Here is a 19,529-nt window from a genome sequence, read left to right on the forward strand (position 1 = left end):
GTCTTGTGGTCCGTAATGGTGATATGGGATATATCCAGGAATCTGTATTTTTGTGAAGCTTTTCGAGTAATACGGAAGCATAGCTGATTTGGGGAACCACTGATGTTTGTACAGCCTGATCATTTTATACCTGAGGAACTGAGGACCAGGAGGCTATTTTCTCGGTGCTGTAGAGCTGATTTATGGCTGACCTCATCTTTGCCAGTTCAGGTCTTCGTCCACGGTGACACTTCCGCACGCACTGTTTACGAACGAGGGCCAGGAGGCTTCGTGCATTTAAAGGAGTATATCTGTGGAGAAGCGGTTCCTAAGACAGCCTTGATGACTGGATGGTAGCTGTGTATCCATGGCTAAGGGGGAGTCTCTAAAACAAGAATAATGTGCTTGGGCCTGGGTAGCAGAGCCCTGTGGCCTTGAGGCTTTAACCCATTTTTTTAGTCTGGTCATTTTTCAAAGACGATGATATTTAGGGGAAGGAAACGGATTGTTGTCTTGGATTCATCACTAAGAAATATAACCGCCCTATGCTTAATTTTAAAGGCAAGATCATACTGAGAAGAGCAAATGGAATATAGATCTTTGTTTGAACTACAGAGCAGTTATTGATTGTTAGCATTTTATTCTGGAGACATCTTGATACATTTTTTGATGAGCGAAAAATAAGATCACTATTTGATAAGCCTTATAATTTCATATATGATCATCTTAATCTTATCCTCGCTCTTAGAATTGACCTTACTCTTATTGTTTAAGTGCACTGAGTGCATTTGCCTGAAAGTTATTACCACACCTTAGGAATCTTTTTTTTTCTCATATCTTCCCTTGATGTCAGAGTCTGGGATGCTCTGGGGCTTCTCATTGCTGATCTTGCTGTAAAATGACAGCTTGGTCACTTAAAATTGAAGGAAGATTTCAGTGAAAAAATTAAGGAATTATAAACCTAGAAATCTGATGACTAAAACATAAAATAATCTGCATTTAATTTTCCCATCAATGCCTTCACCAGAAACTTATACAGTGGGCTTCTTTGATCAAGAGATAATCTTAGCAGTTAAAAGTGCTATTTTAATTTTGAAATAAGTATACCATTTTCAGAACAAAAACATGACAACTGAATCAAGAGTATAGATAAAATAAGAGTTCATTGAAGTCAAAGACGTTTTGGATCCAATTTGAGTGGTAACCTTTTGATAGAAAAACACTCACATATCATACATAATATCTCCAGAAAGTAAGCCACAGTTTTCATAAATTCTAAGGCAGCTCATGTTCTTTTATAAATCTTAAAAGAAACCTTCTTGTCAGGTTCCTTTTTTTGATAGCCTGTCCAGCATTCAAGTACAAAACTACACAAACTACCATTTGTACCGAACGTTTCTAGTTTTTCATTTTCATTTTAAGTAGTAGAGAATTTTAAAAAATTGGGGGATGTTTACAGAAGCTTTTGTAAATGGTCCTATGCTAATAGATACTATTAATACTTAATAGCTATATAATGCTTTCATCTGCAAATCCCAAAGGGATTTTTGAGTGTTACAATCTCCATTTTCTAAAAGACAAGAAAGAAAATTCTGAGATGACAAAAGTGTAGTTACCCCAAAGCTTTCCGAGCATGTAACTAATGATATACTGGAATTAGAATGGTTGGAAAGAAGACTGTCTACTTATGTCAACAATTTGTTTTCATGAGAAGAATTGCCGCCTTTGGTTCCAGAGGGAGGAGAAGCTTGTCTCAGTGAGATTATTCGGTGTTGGTTTGATTTTATTCTTCTCTTTACATCTCCTCTTTCAGGCAAACTGTATCTGCATTTTTTTTTCACTCATGGTTCCCCTTAACCCACTATTGGATATTGGAGCTCACTTTCCAAAAAAGGTGGATGAGAAATGATTGTATCTATTATTTACTAGCAAAACAGACAAAAAACTCCACTTATGTCACCTGTAGTCATTGTGCTATGGATGTTAATGGTTATATCCCAGGTTTAAACAATTTCAAGAGTTGAAACAATTTCAAGCAGCAGACACTGGATAAGAAAACACTTTTGAGCTGAAAGCTTTTTCCTTCATCTCTGAATTGTCTTTATCTTTCTGTTGAAAGCAACATTGATTAAGAAAATTGTCCATACAAGTCAATCCAGAGACTATATTTTCTTTATTTCTCTCCATTATATTGAAACAGTTCTACCGTTATCTGTACTATTTACTATACTATTCTTTTTAAAGGACAACATGATTTAAGACAAATAAAAGGTAGATGGCAAGACAAGTTATTCAGTTATTAACTATTTTTACTGTGTCCTTACTGTTGTAGGAGACTTGCAAAATGGAGAGTTATTTTTACTTCTGCAATCTCTACGATTCTGATTTGGGGTCCACTTTCTTCAGGCAGCCTTTAACATCTGTCATGTTTCAGGGCAGAAAATGAGATGTCAAAAGGCACTTCAGAGACACTCTATCCCCCTGAGGCCTCTCTTGGGTTAGAAGATAAAGACACTAGAGAGAAAGGGCAGAGAGGGTGGTTAAGAGCAGGAGGTTGCAGAGGGCTAATCCGAAATGATAGAATTTACGGAGACCGAGAGGTAAGTGGGTTTTAGGACTGTTTTCTCTGTTTGTGTCCTTATTTGTTTGAGAGTAGCAAATGGATGTCCAGCTCACCTGGTTGTGCTTATGTGCCTGAAGCATGTCTGTGCATATAAGAACCAGAGAAATTAACTGAGAGAGTCTGTGGCGGGAGTCTCCCCTCTGTCAAGAGCCCTGTTGTGAGGGCCTCTCAGCTCATCCAGGGCGCCTGCGGGCCCCAGATAGAAAAGGACTCCACTAGGTGGACTCCACCGTGTAGAAGAAGGAGCAACATGGATGTGAACCACAATGCAAGAGGGCTTGGGTCTACTACTATGCTTTGGCAATACATAAACTCTCCAAATTTTCATCTGATCCTGAGATGGGGAGGAGACCCTAATACATAAAGGAAATTGAATTTTCACTAGTAGCAAGTTGAGTTGGACCAAACTGAGAACCTGAATTAGGAAAACGAATATGAAGTTTATCTTTGCAGAAAAGGCATGTGGGAAAAGGTGTAATTAGTAAAAAATATAGGCATTTTTGGAATTAAGATGCATTTGAAATCCAAACTTAAAGTTCTGAGAAAGAATGGCTTATCTAAATTATTTATTTAAATGGAAAAAGAATTTATTTTAGCATGGTTTCCTGCCCTTAATTTACCTTTCATATTCCAGAGATTAATCATTTCTTACAACAAATTTATTTTTAAAGAGGTACACTTGAGATTTTCTTTTGAGTTAAGTAATAACAAGAACTCCAGCTACATAAAAATCAGTAATATTTCTGGACTTCTGTAACCAGAACGTTTGCAATAATCAAACACATGGTGTTTTTAGTTTTGCTGGAGAAGGTCCAGGTCTCCAAAATAAATGATAAATAAATAAATAATTTTTACTAATGCCTGAAATGCTTTTTTTTAAATTTATTTTATTTATTTATTATTTTTGGCTGCGTTGGGCCTTCGTTGCTGCACATGGGCTTTTCTCTAGTTGCGGTGAGTGGGGGCTACTCTTTGTTGCAGTGAGAGGGCTTCTCATTGCGGTGTCTTCTCGTTGCGGAGCACAGGCTCTAGGCGCCTGGGCTTCAGTAGTTGTGGCATGCAGGCTCAGTAGTTGTGGCGCATGGGCCCAGTTGCTCCGCAGCATGTGGGATCCTCCCGGACCAGGTCTCGAACCCATGTCCCTTGCATTGGCAGGCGGACTCCCAACCACAGTGCCACCAGGGAAGCCCCTGAAATGCTTTTAATGAAATAGAAATGTCATTTTATTTTACATCCAAAAAAATAAAATTATACATACATTAAACACAGATACATTAAATATATATATACAAATATATGTGTGTGTGTCTGTGTGTGTGTATAAAGGATATTTAACTTAATCCACAAAATCCTGAAAATCACAGAGCCATTTAACCTCGAGAGCACAGTTAATTGGGGGAAAGGAGTTGGGGGGGAAAAGCTGAATTTAACATGAAAAAATAGAACTACTTGTTAATTTATCTTAAATCATTCTATTACATTAAAATATGTCTTCCTTAAGGCTCTGACATCAATGTTGTCATTTAAAATTGTATTTTAATAGTGGAGTCCCCAAATCATATTCAGCAATTCTTACTTGCCTGCAGATACAGGCCACTCTGTTGCATAATAGTGGCTTTGTTTTATCCATATACAACAGTATGGACTTACAGCAGCATTTTGCCTGGGTAGGGTGTAGTGAAAAGGAAATAATCTTTTAAAAATTAATTAAAAGTTGTTTTCTTTGTGACTACTGCTTACCAATCTATTTTATGTTAATGAGGAAGCTACCAATCAAAAACAGAGTAGAAAATTATGTTATGCTACTGGTAATTTCTAATAAGTAATAATATTTATTCAGTGTTTACTATAAGCCAGACTTCCTCCTAGAGACTTACAATCTCATGTAATACAGACAAGAACTCTTAGATGGAAATGCTATGGTTATTCCAGTTTTTCCATCTGAAGAAACAGAGTTACAGAGAGCTCAAGTAACTGGCTGAAGATCGCACAGCTGGTACAGTGTAGATCAGGAATCAAACTCAAGGCAACTTGCCTCCAGAGCACATTCCCTCGAGACTACGCCACAAGGCTCTGCTAAGGTAGACATAGCTTACATTTAATGAGGCCTCTTGATGTACCAGACGTTTTGCTGTGCCCTTTAAATCATTACACCATTTACTACTGAAAACACAACTGTGAGACAGAACCATTATTATTCACATTTCAAATATTAGAAAAAATTAAAGACAGTAAGTAACTTGTCTAAGTAAGCATGAAAATAAATGTGGATGAAGAATGTAAACTCAGTTTTTTCTCAGAATCTGAAGCGTGGGAAGTGCTGTCCCACAGACGTGTGCACATAACATTTTAATCACTGTTTTATTGCCAAGGACTTTGGGTAATAACTTTGTACTTCTGTCTCATTTTGAACGGCCTGAGTCATTAAAAATGTCTATTTTTGTAACTAGGGAAAAATAACATCCTTAGTTAGCATCAAGAATCTTTTAAATAGGTGATGTCTTTAAAATGTTGGTATCCACTGACCTAGTTATTTTTGAATTGGAAATCTGATTGTAAACACAGAAGTGGTTTTATAAATGAAATCTATTTATTGCATAACTATATAGCCATACCAGCAAAAATTAATAACAACCTAAATACTAAGCAATAAAGAAAGAGTTGAGTAAACTGCAATATTTATTCTTGGTGGAAAATCATGCATTCATTAAAATATTTCCTAAGAATAGGCAATAACATGGGAAACACTTAGGGAGATACATTCAGAATAAAATTTGGATATAAACTCTTTCATATGGTAATGTTAAAATTATGTTTAGTGATTTTTCTTGCTCTCTCACTCCTTTTTTACTCTTGTGATTTTTTTTTTTTTTCCTTTTCAAGTATTTTTGTGGGAAGTCGGAAAAGATCTGAGGAACTGAGCTGGTGTGATAATAGCGTCAGAATGCACAGTTATTCATTTCATTGTGCTCAGGAACTGACCTGAAATTAGAAGTATGTGCTTTTTCTGGCTTATGTGGTATCCAAATAGTTAATTTCCAAGGTTGTACCATTTAAGGTCATTTAGTAAAGATGGTCGAGGCCATCAGCAGAGAGCAGTGATGTTATTTGTGTTAGAATGGGATTGCCTGAGAACAGGATGAATAGGATACTTAACTTCGATCATCAGTGCTGAAGTGCACTTTTCTCAGCTGGCTGTAGAGAAAGCAGAAGAAACCTACTCTGATTGCTTTAATTTGATTAATCGGGGTATTCCAACGGATACACTGGGCCCCTAATCCATTTGCTTTGGGTATCAGTATGATAGCTTCCCATGGAGAGTATGATAGCAGGCTATAAACTAAGAATGCGTAAGAGCATGTCGGGCAAGCCAAGCCCAGATGGCACGCTCAGGGATAAGTGGAATTTGGACTCTAGGTGTAAGTTTCCAGATCTAGGTTTGCATATGCCTTTTTCAGGATAATTAGCCTTCAGCACACAAAACGCTATTTGCAGTGTTTAGAATAAACAATTAGTGTCTTCAGTGGCCTGTATAAGGAGTTGGGGGGGGGGGGAAGCAGAGGAACCTGCAAACGTGAAATTGAGCCAGATTGGTGTGGGATCAAATCCTGAGTGCCCTACTTATTATCTGTGCCGTCTTGAGGAATTTACTCAACTACCCTAAATTCCAGTTCCTCATCTATAAAATTGAGTTAATCATAGAGCCTGGCTCATGAGATTGCTGGGAGGGTGAATTAGGTGTGGACTTTTCTGCACAGTGTTCCACACGCAATATATTATTGCCATTACCATTATTAGTAGCAATGTTACAGCCAAAACTCCATGGGGCAAGACATGAGTGCTAAGCAATGACTCCATACACTTACCAGATACGGAAAAAAGTTTGGGTCATCTCCAGAGTAGGAACTTTCTGTTTTGAAAGAGTAAAGCTGAGAGTAGGAAACTAGAGTACAGAGCGAAGAATTAAGTACAACTCTGGGAGAAGTCAGAAAAAGAAGGACATTTCTTGACACCTTGAGTCTTCTGTTAGGGTGAAAGCTTGCTCATAGGGGGAAAAAAAATAAAAGAAAATCCCAAATTGCACTTCAGCTTCTCTATCTTGAGGGTGAATGGTTTGGAGGACTGCTTTAGGCTGTAGCAAACACCAAGGAAACTAATTTAGAGGAAGAACTTGAATCAGAAGAGAATTATGGACTGTAAAGTTCAAATTTGGAGATAAAGGAGATGAAGTGAATTGTAGTTTAGAAGATAAATTGAAAATTAAAGTGCCAGGGGTGATGATAAATATTTAAGAAGCAAAGAGACCTGAAAAGGTACCACATACCAGAAGCCTGTGAACTGACTTCTTTGATGTACTGTTGTTTCAGTTAATATACTTGTGGATATTTTTTCCTTTAAGATCCTTAGAATTACTTAACAATTTTGAGTAAAGTTTCCTCCCTTGCACAAACTTTTTTTCATCTAAATGAGTTAAGCAAACATTAGCCAAAGCTAGACTGTAGTTTATTTGTTTGAGAAATTGATGATTAATTTAAACAAATAGATGAAGTGGTCTATGCTTCATGTTCCATACGAGACAAAGGGCTTCCCAATGAGGCTTGCAGAGCCCTGAGCTACCACCTGGCAAGAAGGCAACTCTACCTTTGCTTTTATCACCCATGCCTCCACCCCACCCCCAAATATTTGTTCTTATATTGACTTTAGGGGTACAGGTTGGACATCCTCTCCTCACGCATGACAATGGCATCCAAGTTCTCATTTTATCATGTTGTTCTGTACTTGCCTTCCTCTGGTAACATTTCATTTTATTGTGATATTAGGGTCAGTCATGATGTCAGTCTATTCATTATTAGAAAGTCCATCATCAAAAATTTTTTTTTTTTTTGCGGTACGCGGGCCTCTCACTGTTGGGGCCTCTTCTGTTGCGGAGCACAGGCTCCAGACGCGCAGGCTCAGCGGCCATGGCTCACGGGCCCAGCCGCTCCGTGACATGTGGGATCCTCCTGGACCGGGGCACGAACCCGTGTCCCCTGCATTGGCAGGTGGACTCTCAACCACTGTGCCACCAGGGAAGCCCCATCATCAAAATTTTGCTTAATGATTTTACTAGCTGTTGAAGGCCATTACCTAGATCCATTATTTCATTGTATTATAAGAGTTTTGATAACAGTAAAAACATATTATATTTCCTTTTACCTGGGAGGTTTGTACTCCTTTTATTTTCTTCTTTTTATTTTTGATTTCCCTGTGATACTATATTTAAGTGCTAGAGTCCATAAAGATAGCTTTTACTTTTCTATTCTGGGGCCATTTTGCCTACTACAAAACCTTGAATTTGTATATTGCTATAATTTCTTGGTCCCCTAAACCATGTATTCAGGGGTATAGACATTATCATTTGTATTTAGAAAATTTATTTAATGAGCATGTACTACTAATAGACTAAGGGGGAAAAAAAGTATTTTTAGAAACTGGGTAACAGAAACAGAGTAGATCTAGTGCAAACTACTACTGGTAAATAATTAAATATGCCTCCCGTATAAAATCCAAGGAGACCCTTTACTTATAATGATAGTTTGGGGACACATTGATGTATTTTATATAAGTTAGCCTACTTACTAGTACTCTTATGATGAAAGGTTTTTTATGCTATCTTAAAACAAATAAAAGAGATGGCCCTCAAGAGAAGTACACTATAATTCCTATGGCCCAAAATATAGCATAATAAAATATTATCATCCCTGCTTCAATTATGATAAAGGTTTTCAATAAACTTTTGACAGTTTTTAAGGCCTGACTCTCTATAACATCATTATCGAGCAATTGGAATTATGAATCCTCTGTGAGAGCTTTGTCTCTAACCTCCAAACCCAAATTGCTATTTTGCAGATTATTTTTAGAGGGCATATTTTACTTAACTGGAATACTCACAGTGCAGACTTCTAACAGCCTCTTCTAGGGAACTACTATCGAGGACCCATGGAAGGGTAACACCGTGATTATATTATGTTACGGAAAGTAAAGCATGGTTTCCAACACAAATGCTAACTTGACACAAGTGAGCGTTCTTGGCATTGGTTTTCAAAAAAGAGGAAATCTCCATGTTAGATTACCTTCTGATAAATGCAGACTATAAATATCTGCTGCAGAGAGTTAATTTCATGGTTTGCAATTTTTAAGTACAGGTTATATTTATTCCACAACAGGAAAAAAGGTTTAAGTTCCCTTAGAATTAAATGTAAGAATTGCCACAGCAGTGCAAATTGACTAAAATCAAATGATCCTAAATATATCATCTTTAAAAATTTCAAACCTAGATGCCCCAGGATGGAGCAGTATTTGAAATATTGTTTTCACCATGCCATAACTAAAAAGTTCAATTCAGTTCTGCAAATATCTACTTAGTAAATTCTATGTGCAAAAAAAATGGGAAAGCATGAATGACACAGATTGTGATTTTATTAATAATAAATAAAACCACTTGTGCTCTGTTACAAGTGAAAATTTCAAACATACACTAAGCATAAGCCAGTGAAAGAAAGCCACAAAGCTCTCTGAAGATAAGAGGTGGGATTGTTTAGAAGGGGCATTGTGGCAACCTAGGAAGGCATTGATCATTTCTAATGGGTTGGAGGGAGAGGGGCAATTGTTTGTCCACTCTGTTGAACTGTTGACTACAACCAAGTTTGGCCTGCAGCCCCAGCATGACAAGATCTAATTGTTCAATGGTATTGAAATCCCTATTTTTAGATAAATTATTGGCTCCCTTAAGAAACCTTCTATTCTAGCCAAACAAAATACTTTTTTAGAACCTCTGCACTAAACTCTTAGACACATATGTGATAGCTACTTCATATTCTTTGATACACCAGTTTCCCCAATGACATTAGTGGAAAAAGGAAGCAAATGCCTATTATTATTAATTTAAACAATTGTATTTAAATGTAAATTCCTTGTCTAGGAAACAAAAATATAAGACGGTCAGTATCCCTGACCGTCCCCTTCGCCTCCACATATTGGGCACCCTGAGGTCTTCAGCACATTTTGACATTCATCCTTCCTCAATCCACTTTGGCTTTTGTTAAAAGTGTATGGAATTTTACTTTCAGATTTTTATTTTCATTGCTCTGAATATTGGCTTTTTATATTTCAAAAATTAATTTTAACGACAGCATTAAATCTCAGTAAGCAATATCAAAACCTGTTACAATTAAAAAGTTGTGTCATATTTCTTACCATTCTTTCCTGAATACCACAACTTTCCCTTTCTATGTCCCTGCCTTTTCAAATAATACAGTTCTTTCCTTTTCCTTAAAGGAGAAAAACATTAATAATTTGAATTATTCAAAAATCCTGTTAACTCCAGCCATCGTGAGCTTTCATTAGAGTGACTGGTTGAAATGGCGATGCAAATCCACAACCCAAATAGTATCAGTGTGTTAACAATTATAACTTTTAGTTTCAGTTCTGTGTTTAGATCTGATGTACTTGGGTCTTTTTCTTAACCCTTTGGCTAATATGAGCCAACAATGGAAGGTATTGAGAAATAGTTCCACTTGCTAGAAGACTTTTACTCACTGTTGAATTTTGAGTTCAAATTTCCTCTCTGCAGAATAGAAGCCTTCCACATGAAAAACAAACCCATCAAAAGACTGGATGATTGAACATCATTCCCTTCCCTGCTTTGCAATGAATATAAACTGACTCTGTTTCAGTTTATGCACCTACTCATTTTCTACTTTAGAGCAGCTTTTATGCTAAGAAAATGTCTGAAGAACTCCTTTCTCCTGGGAAGAAAAATGTGTTATATGTCAAAGCTGCAATTGTTAAAAGACTGTAATATTTTCAAAGGCTGGGAATCAAGGTCAAATCAAAAGGCTAAGTCCCTTTAGTTTCTTGCATATATTGTTTCTATTTCTCTTTTCTCTATTATAATCATGTCTGTTTGCTAAAAGGTTATGCAAAATAAATTAGGCTTTTAGAGCACTGACAGCTCAGCCATAGAGAAATTCTTTCCTCAATTTTTTTTTTTTTGCACTTTATACGTGAACACCTGCTACACTTCTAATGAGCTTTAAATTATACTTTACCCCATGTAACAAGAATGGATATTGCTCTTTAGTTATAATCAAAGAAAATATCAGGATGACTTGTTTCTAAGAGCAACAGCTTGACAAAAAAATGATACTTCCTCTAGTAACAATATAGATAGATAGGTCCAGCACTGATAGATGGAAAATATGATTCATACTACATTGAGAGTTATCAATCTTTTAAATTTTCTTGTCTTCTGTAATTTAGGAGGAATTTGTCATTGCTCTGTGGCTATGCCTAGATTATTTTCTTTTGTTCTTATCTTTGTTCTTTCAGTCTCCTTGCTTCTTATAGGCCAAAGGAAAAACAAAATTTCCATTATGCTTTTATTTCCCTCTGACACATTAAAATGGATAGACTTTAAATAAGATTCCAAGAGCTTCTTGAAATACCAAAATATGATGTGATACATATTTCTTTTTCGAATTCTATTTTCCCCTATAATTTGGTTCACTTTTAAATACTTAACCCTATTTAAGTGAGCTTTAGTCATTGTCAGATTTTCTTTTAAAGGAGTTTAATGTACAACAGAAAAGCAAAGCATTAACGATGAACGTTAGCAGTTTGGCTCTGTACCATACTCACATGAGAGGTCTTAGACATCATGGCCAACCAGAATTAATTTCTTTTCCCCAGTGGTACCAATTTAATGCCACCGACAGAGAAGTGAGGTGGTTGAGTGGAAGAGAGGACTATTGTGGAAGTAAATAAGATATAATATAGTGGAGACAGAAAACGGGGCCATGGCAGAGAGACCCTGGCATGAAGATTTTGTCCGATGTCCCAGTCAAGCACTGAGAAAAGCAGGATAATACAATGGAAGAGTTGTGGCCACAGGGGTCACCACCAGAGTCCGCAAAGCACAAGGAGGTTCTCTGTTGGGAAGAATGCCTACCTGTTTCTTGCCATTAGGTGGAGTCATGGGGTGAAGATGTGTCCATAACATTTCCTTGATAGGTACATTTGGATTCATTGTTTTGTAAGTTTTTCCCTCTACACTGAGAAGTAGGGCTGACCTCCGTGTGACTACTCTGTTTTTAAAACGCCTTTTTCATATGGAGTTGAAATGTAACACAAAAGGAAAGATGAGGAGAAAACAATAGAATGGAACAGGAAAGAGACTATGGAGATTAGAGAAGAAAGATGAAGAAGAGAAAATAAAGAAGCAAGGTAGGAATATTTTAGCATATTTTCCCATGCCGTTTTAATCCCCATAAGATTTGGAGAGCAATGCACTGCTTAATTGGAAAAATAGTCAACATAGAAAATTCCATAACTTCAACTTTCAAATTGTTCTTTTTTTTTTTGTGGTATATGGGCCTCTCACTGCTGTGGCCTTTCCCGCCGCGGAGCACAGGCTCCGGACGCACAGGCTCAGCGGCCATGACTCACGGGCCCAGCCGCTCCGCGGCATGTGGGATCTTCCTGGACCGGGGCACGAACCCGTGTCCCTTGCATTGGCAGGCGGACTGTCAACCACTGCGCCACCAGGGAAGTCCAAATTTTTCATTTTTATAAATATTCTTTTAAAGTTTTTGAACTAAAACAAATACAATAAATATCTTTTCTTTCTTCATGTGTTCCCTAAAATAATATGCCTTTGTCTGTATGAGCACACATTACTATACTCTCCTTTTCAAAAAAAGAAATTTAAATGTCTCATTAAAAAGCAGCAGAAGAAATGTACTTTTCCTCTTATCACCAGTAACAAAAAACTTCAAAAACTGTTTGGTTCCAAAGCTCCTCAATGTGAAAGCTATCTATTTATACTAATTATTCAAGCCTTGAGAGACTGAAAACTAGAGATAAAATTCTCATGAGAATAAACAAACTCTGTACATTACATATGATATTTCCTAAAATTCACTGCTTCCATTCAGAGTAGCTTCAGAAAGAATATCGTGTTGGCATTTTAATTTAGCTAATAACAATAACTGTTTGCAATACAATAATAGTATATTTACAGAGATATTTTTCTTTAAATAGGCTATAATTACATTATTAAGTATGCAAAAAATGTCCTTCAAGCATCCTTGCTCATTTTCTCTGAAAGTAACAGAATAGAATACAAAATACTGGAACTAGTATTTGGTTTTTCATGTGACTTTGAAAAAGCCCAGAGATAAAATGTATTAAATCCAGTGAACGTGTTCTGCTATATTCTGTAAGACATTTTCCAATTCCGGGAAGTTTTTATGATGTTATCTTACCTTGCTTCTTTCCATTATATCTGTCTCCATGTTCATTAAGTGGCACTCAGTGTTCCCAAAGTGCTAAAGCAGAAGATCAAACACAAGTCTTTATCAAGTATCCACTTATATTTAACTGTGTCTATATAAAACTTAAAATCCCACATAATTTGACTCTAGGTCTTGTCTTAATTAAAATATAATAATGTTAGACTTCACTCAGTTATTTAATTGAATCTTTACTATGTACCAACTTAAAAAAGATTCTTTACTATTTAAGTGTAAGCTTGGGAAGTCATCAAACAATTAAATTTGGAAAACAATCTTTTGTGTAATTAGAAATATCTCCTTTCATGTCATGCATGAAGAACTCGTTTATTTAAAAAGTTTATTAAACATTGGATATGACTTGTGTGTCTGAGTGTTAGGAGAGGGCATTTTAAGTGGAGGTAGAAGTAAACGGCAACTAGAAAGTAAGAGGCCATCATTTGATATTATTGGAACTTATTGAACAAATGGCAGAATTACAAGATTAAGCAGATTTAGTGGACATAAAGATTGAAAATGAGAGAAAAGAATGCCTGTTTTGATCAGTATTGAACCCTGAGTTCCAGAAGACTTCCTAAACATTGGCTATGACTGACTCATATTTGTTGAATTACTAAATGGAGGTAGATGATTAGAAAGAGCAGTATCCATTATTCTACCTAATTTCTCTGTTAATTCTAAGCTGTACAGGCCTGCTTGAGTTATGCTTTATTAAAGTTTTCATGTTTCTAAGTTATTTTTGCAAAAAAGTGCTGACAACGTTCCAACTGTAGTCTTTCTCACTCCTTTTAATATTATACAAACTAATCTCAGTCCCCATATTGGAGAAACCAACTTCTAACAACAGCTTCTCTCTCCTTTCCCACCCTCCCACCCAACTTACCTCCGTAACTGCATCTTGATTGGTAACATATATAGACCCACAAAATAATAACTTTGAATCTTAGCTCCAGTATCCCTGTAGTTTTCTGAGCAGTACTCATTAATAGAGTTAACAGGTATACATGAAACTCTCCTAGACTCTGAGGCCTAGATGGTGTTGCAGAAAAAGAGGGACAAAAGCTACCCCAGGCTGATTTATGGTGGATCACCTTAAAACCTCCTGCACCTGACATTAGTCTGAACTAATGAACCCAAATTAGTGATTGTTTAGTTAACAAATGGACCCTGGCAGAAATAGCCATGTAGGTAGGTTTAGGGACCCCAGAAATGTATATAATGATTTGTAAGACAAAAGGAACAAAGTGAAGACACATTGGAAGAGACCCTTCATCGAAGTGTTTAACTTTTTAGATGCTTCTTCTTAAGAAGAAGGAAATGTCATATTAGATACACAATTTTATTTATTCTTTAATTACCTTCAACCTTTTTACACAATCAGGTAAACTCATATATGTCTGTATGGTTTGAAAATTACAGAGATGGGGTTAACATAAGAGTTATTATCCCTCATTCATTCCCTCAACTTGCCCCTGTGCCACATGATAATATTTTAGCATGCAAACAGATTCACATTATCATATTTTCTTTTGCCCAATAGTTGTCATGTTGCTCCCACATTCCTCTCTTGTTTCTTAACACATTTCAGTCAGTAGATAGAGACTTCCACGCTCTTTGTGTCAAGTGTAGAACATTCCAGGAGAATGGGGGGAAAATGAGAAGTATTTTCTTCGCTTTTGGACTTCGATGGTATAGAGCCTCTGTGAGAAACAAAGTTTTCATCTCCACAGAAAACAAAGATTCAGGAGAATTCAAGTGAGGTGTGAGCAGAGTTTCTCACTTCTAACCCCTCCCTATGTGGGGGATTAGAGGCTCAGAGAGGAATAAGAAAGAGCTAAGATGCTGGCTGGAGCCCTGAACCCTGACTTCAAATGCATCATCATGGGAAAGAGAATGGATACAAAAATCCCACATGGATTCGGCGGAGTCTGAATTCAGAGAGACCTTTAACTCCTTTTCTTTTTAAATTTCAAGGAAGCCCAGAACAGATTCCAAACAGAAAATTTTGCAAGATGAGATGACAGGTTGTAGGACCCTTGGAGAACTACCCCATGCCCTGCATGATCAAGGGCAGTAGGACAATTCTGATGGCACCTAGAACAGCCTGGAAGTGGTGAAGTACCATAGGTGTCGCCAGGAATTTCTCATGTCTCCATCATGATGGAGAGGCGACAGAATGATCACATGCACTAGAGAGGACAATACAGTTTGGCTCAATGAGAGTCAAACAGAGAGGCAAAAATGATGACTATTGTGCAAAATTAATGACTGCCGGCTTCCTTAGCAGATTGCAGATTACCACTAGAAGCAAAAGATCTCATCAGATATCAGGGTGTATTGTTAATGGCTTAGATCAGATGGCAACCCCTAATTCCTTCAGGGGAACACTAGTCCTACAGGAATGGGGGAAACTTAAATCATCTGAGATTAATTTTCCTTCACCCTGTAGAATGGATGCTCATACTAGAAAGCCCGTTGAGTTATAGAAAATATAAAATTACCTTTATTGCACTCCTGAATTGTGTGATTAAATTCAGACTCAGAATCCACGGCTCTCCAGAATCAGCTTCATGTTCCCCAAGATGGCACAGAGAAGAGGTGAGTCCTCGGGGGTGTGGGTGTAACTGGGAGGAACATGGGCTGCACACAGGCAGCTGCCAGTGGACGACTTAGAGAGAGCTCAGAATAGACCCCAACTTTCAATCTATTCAATAGGAAGGGGAATTTCTGAAGATCTGCTTTTAAACCTTTCAGACGGGTGGGGGAGGGGTAAATACTTAACGTTACTAACAACACTGTTTACCTTTATAAAGACACATTTATACTGTATTAACGGTTAAAAGAGATCATATATGGGCTTCCCTGGTGGCGCAGTGGTTGAGAGTCCGCCTGCTGATGCAGGGGACACGGGTTCGTGCCCCGCTCCGGGAAGATCCCACATGCTGCGGAGTGGCTGGGCCCGTGGGCCATGGCCGCTGAGCCTGCGCGTCCGGAGCCTGTGCTCCGCAACGGGAGAGGCCACAGCAGTGAGAGGCCCGCGTACCGCAAAAAAAAAAAAAAATAGAGATCATATACGTAAAGTACTTAGATTAGTTCCCTGCTGCGATGGTTAATCCTATATGTAAACTTGGCTGGGCTACGGGATGCCCAGATAGCTGGTAAAACGTTATTTCTGGGTATGTCTTTGAGGGTGTTTCTGGAAGAAATTAGCATTGGATTCAGTAGACTGAGTAAGGAGATCGGCCCTCCTGAGTGTGAGTGAGCCTCATCCAGTTCTTTGAGGGCCCGGATAGAAAAGAAAGGCGAAAGAAGAATGAATTCTGTCTCTTCTTGAGCTGGGATGCCTATCTTTTCTCGCCCTTGGACATCAGAAGTCCTGGTTCTTGGGCGTTTGGACTCAGAATGAATTATACCACCAGCTCTCCTGGTTCTTCAGTTTGCGGAATGCAGATTGTGGGACTTCTTGTCCTCAATAATCATGTAAACCATTTCCTATAATAAATGTCTATGTGTATACACACACACACACACACACACACACAGACACACAGATATTTAGGTTTGGCCAAAAAGTTCGTTCGGGTTTTCAGTAGGGTGTTATGAAAACCCCGAACGAACTTTTTGGCCAAGCCATCTATATCTCTCACTATATATAGATCTATATCTGTATCTATCTATCTATCATCTATCTATCTATGGAGAGGCAGTGTGTGTATTGGTTCTGTTTCTTGTGGGAACCCTAATACACCTGCATATAAGCAGGTGTACACATTCTCTCAGTTTCCCTTGTAATTTCCTTCAGTGATGGCTCTAAAGTTGAGCAAAAAGCTTTGTATTTTTGTTTTCTTTTGGGAAGGAAAATGAGAAAAGGCAATTGAGGGATCAGTAAGTCAACCTAAGAATTTTAATTTTAAAGTAGTAACTTTAAAAAATAGCTAAAAAGGCAGAATCCATTGCAGAAAACCAACCCAATGTGTATAAAATGCACATATACTTTATTTTACATATTTCCATTTTTATGTAAGAGAATGTGTTTTCTAATCATTCTCATTTGCCTGATCATTGAGCTGTTCATTCATTTTAAACTGTTCTGCATTTCCCTCTGCAAGAAATTCTGAGTGGGTAATTTTGATTAGTAGCTCTTTCTACATACACATCTTTTTCTTATTTTCAACTGTTACAGTTTTACTTTTTATTTTAATATGGCATTTCATTTTATGACTTGAGATTTAGACTAATGTCTTTGATGTGAGTCATTAATGCAGAGATTTGATCATTTTACAGTGACAAAGGTACGAAAATACATTCATTTATTCCTTTAATAAGAAATGTCATACCACAGGGATTTAATAAGTAATCGTACAGGAGAAAATGAAGGTATGTCAGTGTCTTTGTTAAGTAAAAGCAACAAGTCATGTAATTTTTATCTTTGTGAAGAAATAGGTTTTCTTGGAGATAATAGTATAAGAAATATTTAGAAGAAAAGATTTTTGAAGAAAGTGATGGGTGAAATGGGTAGTCTCTGGCACACAGTATGGCTCCACCATAGCACCCGGCAATCTTGCTGTCTCCACAGGGACCACGTAGGGAAGACTCACTCAACGATGGGCTGAACCAAGGGTGGGTCGAATGTGCCGTGATTCTCCCGGGAACATGGTGAGATAGAGGCTGTCACAAGGCTCCTATTGTAGGAGTCTGTTAGGAAGCAGTGTCTCATCTGCCTCCCTAGTTGCATCAGGACTGAGTTCTATGTCGCCCTCATTTGGGTACAGCTGCAGACTGTAAACTGCTTGACGGGGGTTTAGAGTGGGCTCCCTAAAGACAGAGCCTCCACTCTCATGTTTTCTATCATCTGGCTCCTTGTGTTTGCTGTGGGCTGTTGAACTAGGGATGTGGGGAGCTGATATCACTGACCATGGTTTTCCTGTCTGTGAAAGGAATAAATTTGCCAACTCCATTTGGGCTCCTTGTCGCCATTTCAGACGAATCTCTCGAAGTACCGCAAGCCATCCTGACAGCTGCCAACGGGCTGCTGCTTAGGGATTGATGGACTGCTTTGACTGGCACAGAGACTGTAACTAATAATAAGCTGCTATCCTGTGTAGATTGTAGAACCCCTCTCTTCATCAGTAGTAATCTTTAGTTATTTTCATATGTTTCCCTCTGTGTATTTCTTCCTTTCTTCAAGCACATGATGTTCTGTTTTCCTAGATGGATTGAGGTTTCTTCATGTATCTCCTTTCCACATATGAACATGTACACATTCATGGATATTTACCAAAATGGTAAACAGTATGACTATAAATGTTTACAGTAAAACTCCATGCAGTGAAAGGAGGAACTGCAATACATTCTTTTTTTTTTTTTTTTTAAACAGGGTGATGGTGGTGGTGGATATTCTCTTTAATTATTTCTCTATCCTCTACTAATATTCTCTGGTATAAATTAAAAGGGAAAAGAAGTCTGTTTTCCCTTTTAACTTATATTAGAAAATGATCAGCTATTATTTGCCTTCTCTTTCCAATCAGTAAACCCATTCTCTTCTGAAGCTTGTCGCTGTACTTTTAATCTTTTTTTTTTTTTTTTTTTTTTTTCCAGTATGTGGGCCTCTCACTGTGGTGGCCTCTCCCGTTGCGGAGCACAGGCTCCGGACGCACGGGCTCAGCGGCCATGGCTCACGGGCCCAGCCGCTCCGCGGCATGTGGGATCTTCCCGGAGCGGGGCACGAACCCGTGTCCCCTGCATCGGCAGACGGACTCTCAACCACTGCGCCACCAGGAAAGCCCTGTACTTTTACTCTTGACCTCATCTTTGTTCTCTGTTTCCGAGAACAATTAGACTTTTAAAGTCTTGCATTATCTTTTATTTTTAACATTTCCTCCTCTCCTAGGTGTTTTGGACAATAAATAACGATGGTCGGGGTCATTTATCATTATAAAAATAAATAAGAATACCATGTTTATCAGACTGGAAAAATCACTTAGCTTAAATCCAATGTCTACCTTTTCTCTCACTACCAAACTTCTTGAAGAGTGAAAAGTATCCTACACTCATTGGTCCCAGGTGTTTGCTTCCCGCCCATGTCTCAACCCCGCTATAACTTGGTGTGTACTCCATGCACCCTACTGAAATAGTGAATAGGTTACAAATGACTAATCACAAGTTTCTCAGCCTTCTTAACACATGGATTTGCTTATTCTAGATTTTTACCTTACTGTACGTCTACTGTTTCTAAATACGCTCTTCTAGCTTCTTCTCCTTTGATTTTCCCTAAATACAGAACTGTTTCAATTTCTTTACTGTTTCTTATCATTTCTCTTCTTTGAAGATCTCGAGTTTGCTAGCTTTAATAATTACATATATGTGTTTGATTATCAAATTTGTATTTACAGTCCATATATTCTTCTGAGCTATATTTCTAGGTATTTATAGGAAATTTTTATTGGGTACCTTACATTTGCAGCCCCTTAAAATTAATATACCCGAACACTGCTCAGCATCTTCAATGCCCACCTCTCTCTCTTATGAATTTATCTCTACAATACACGTTTCTTTTCTCCAATCCTTTAATTACCAACTATTCATCCATTTGACAC

Source organism: Globicephala melas, chromosome 5, assembly GCF_963455315.2.
Source record: "Globicephala melas chromosome 5, mGloMel1.2, whole genome shotgun sequence".
In the NCBI taxonomy this organism is placed as follows: domain Eukaryota; kingdom Metazoa; phylum Chordata; class Mammalia; order Artiodactyla; family Delphinidae; genus Globicephala; species Globicephala melas.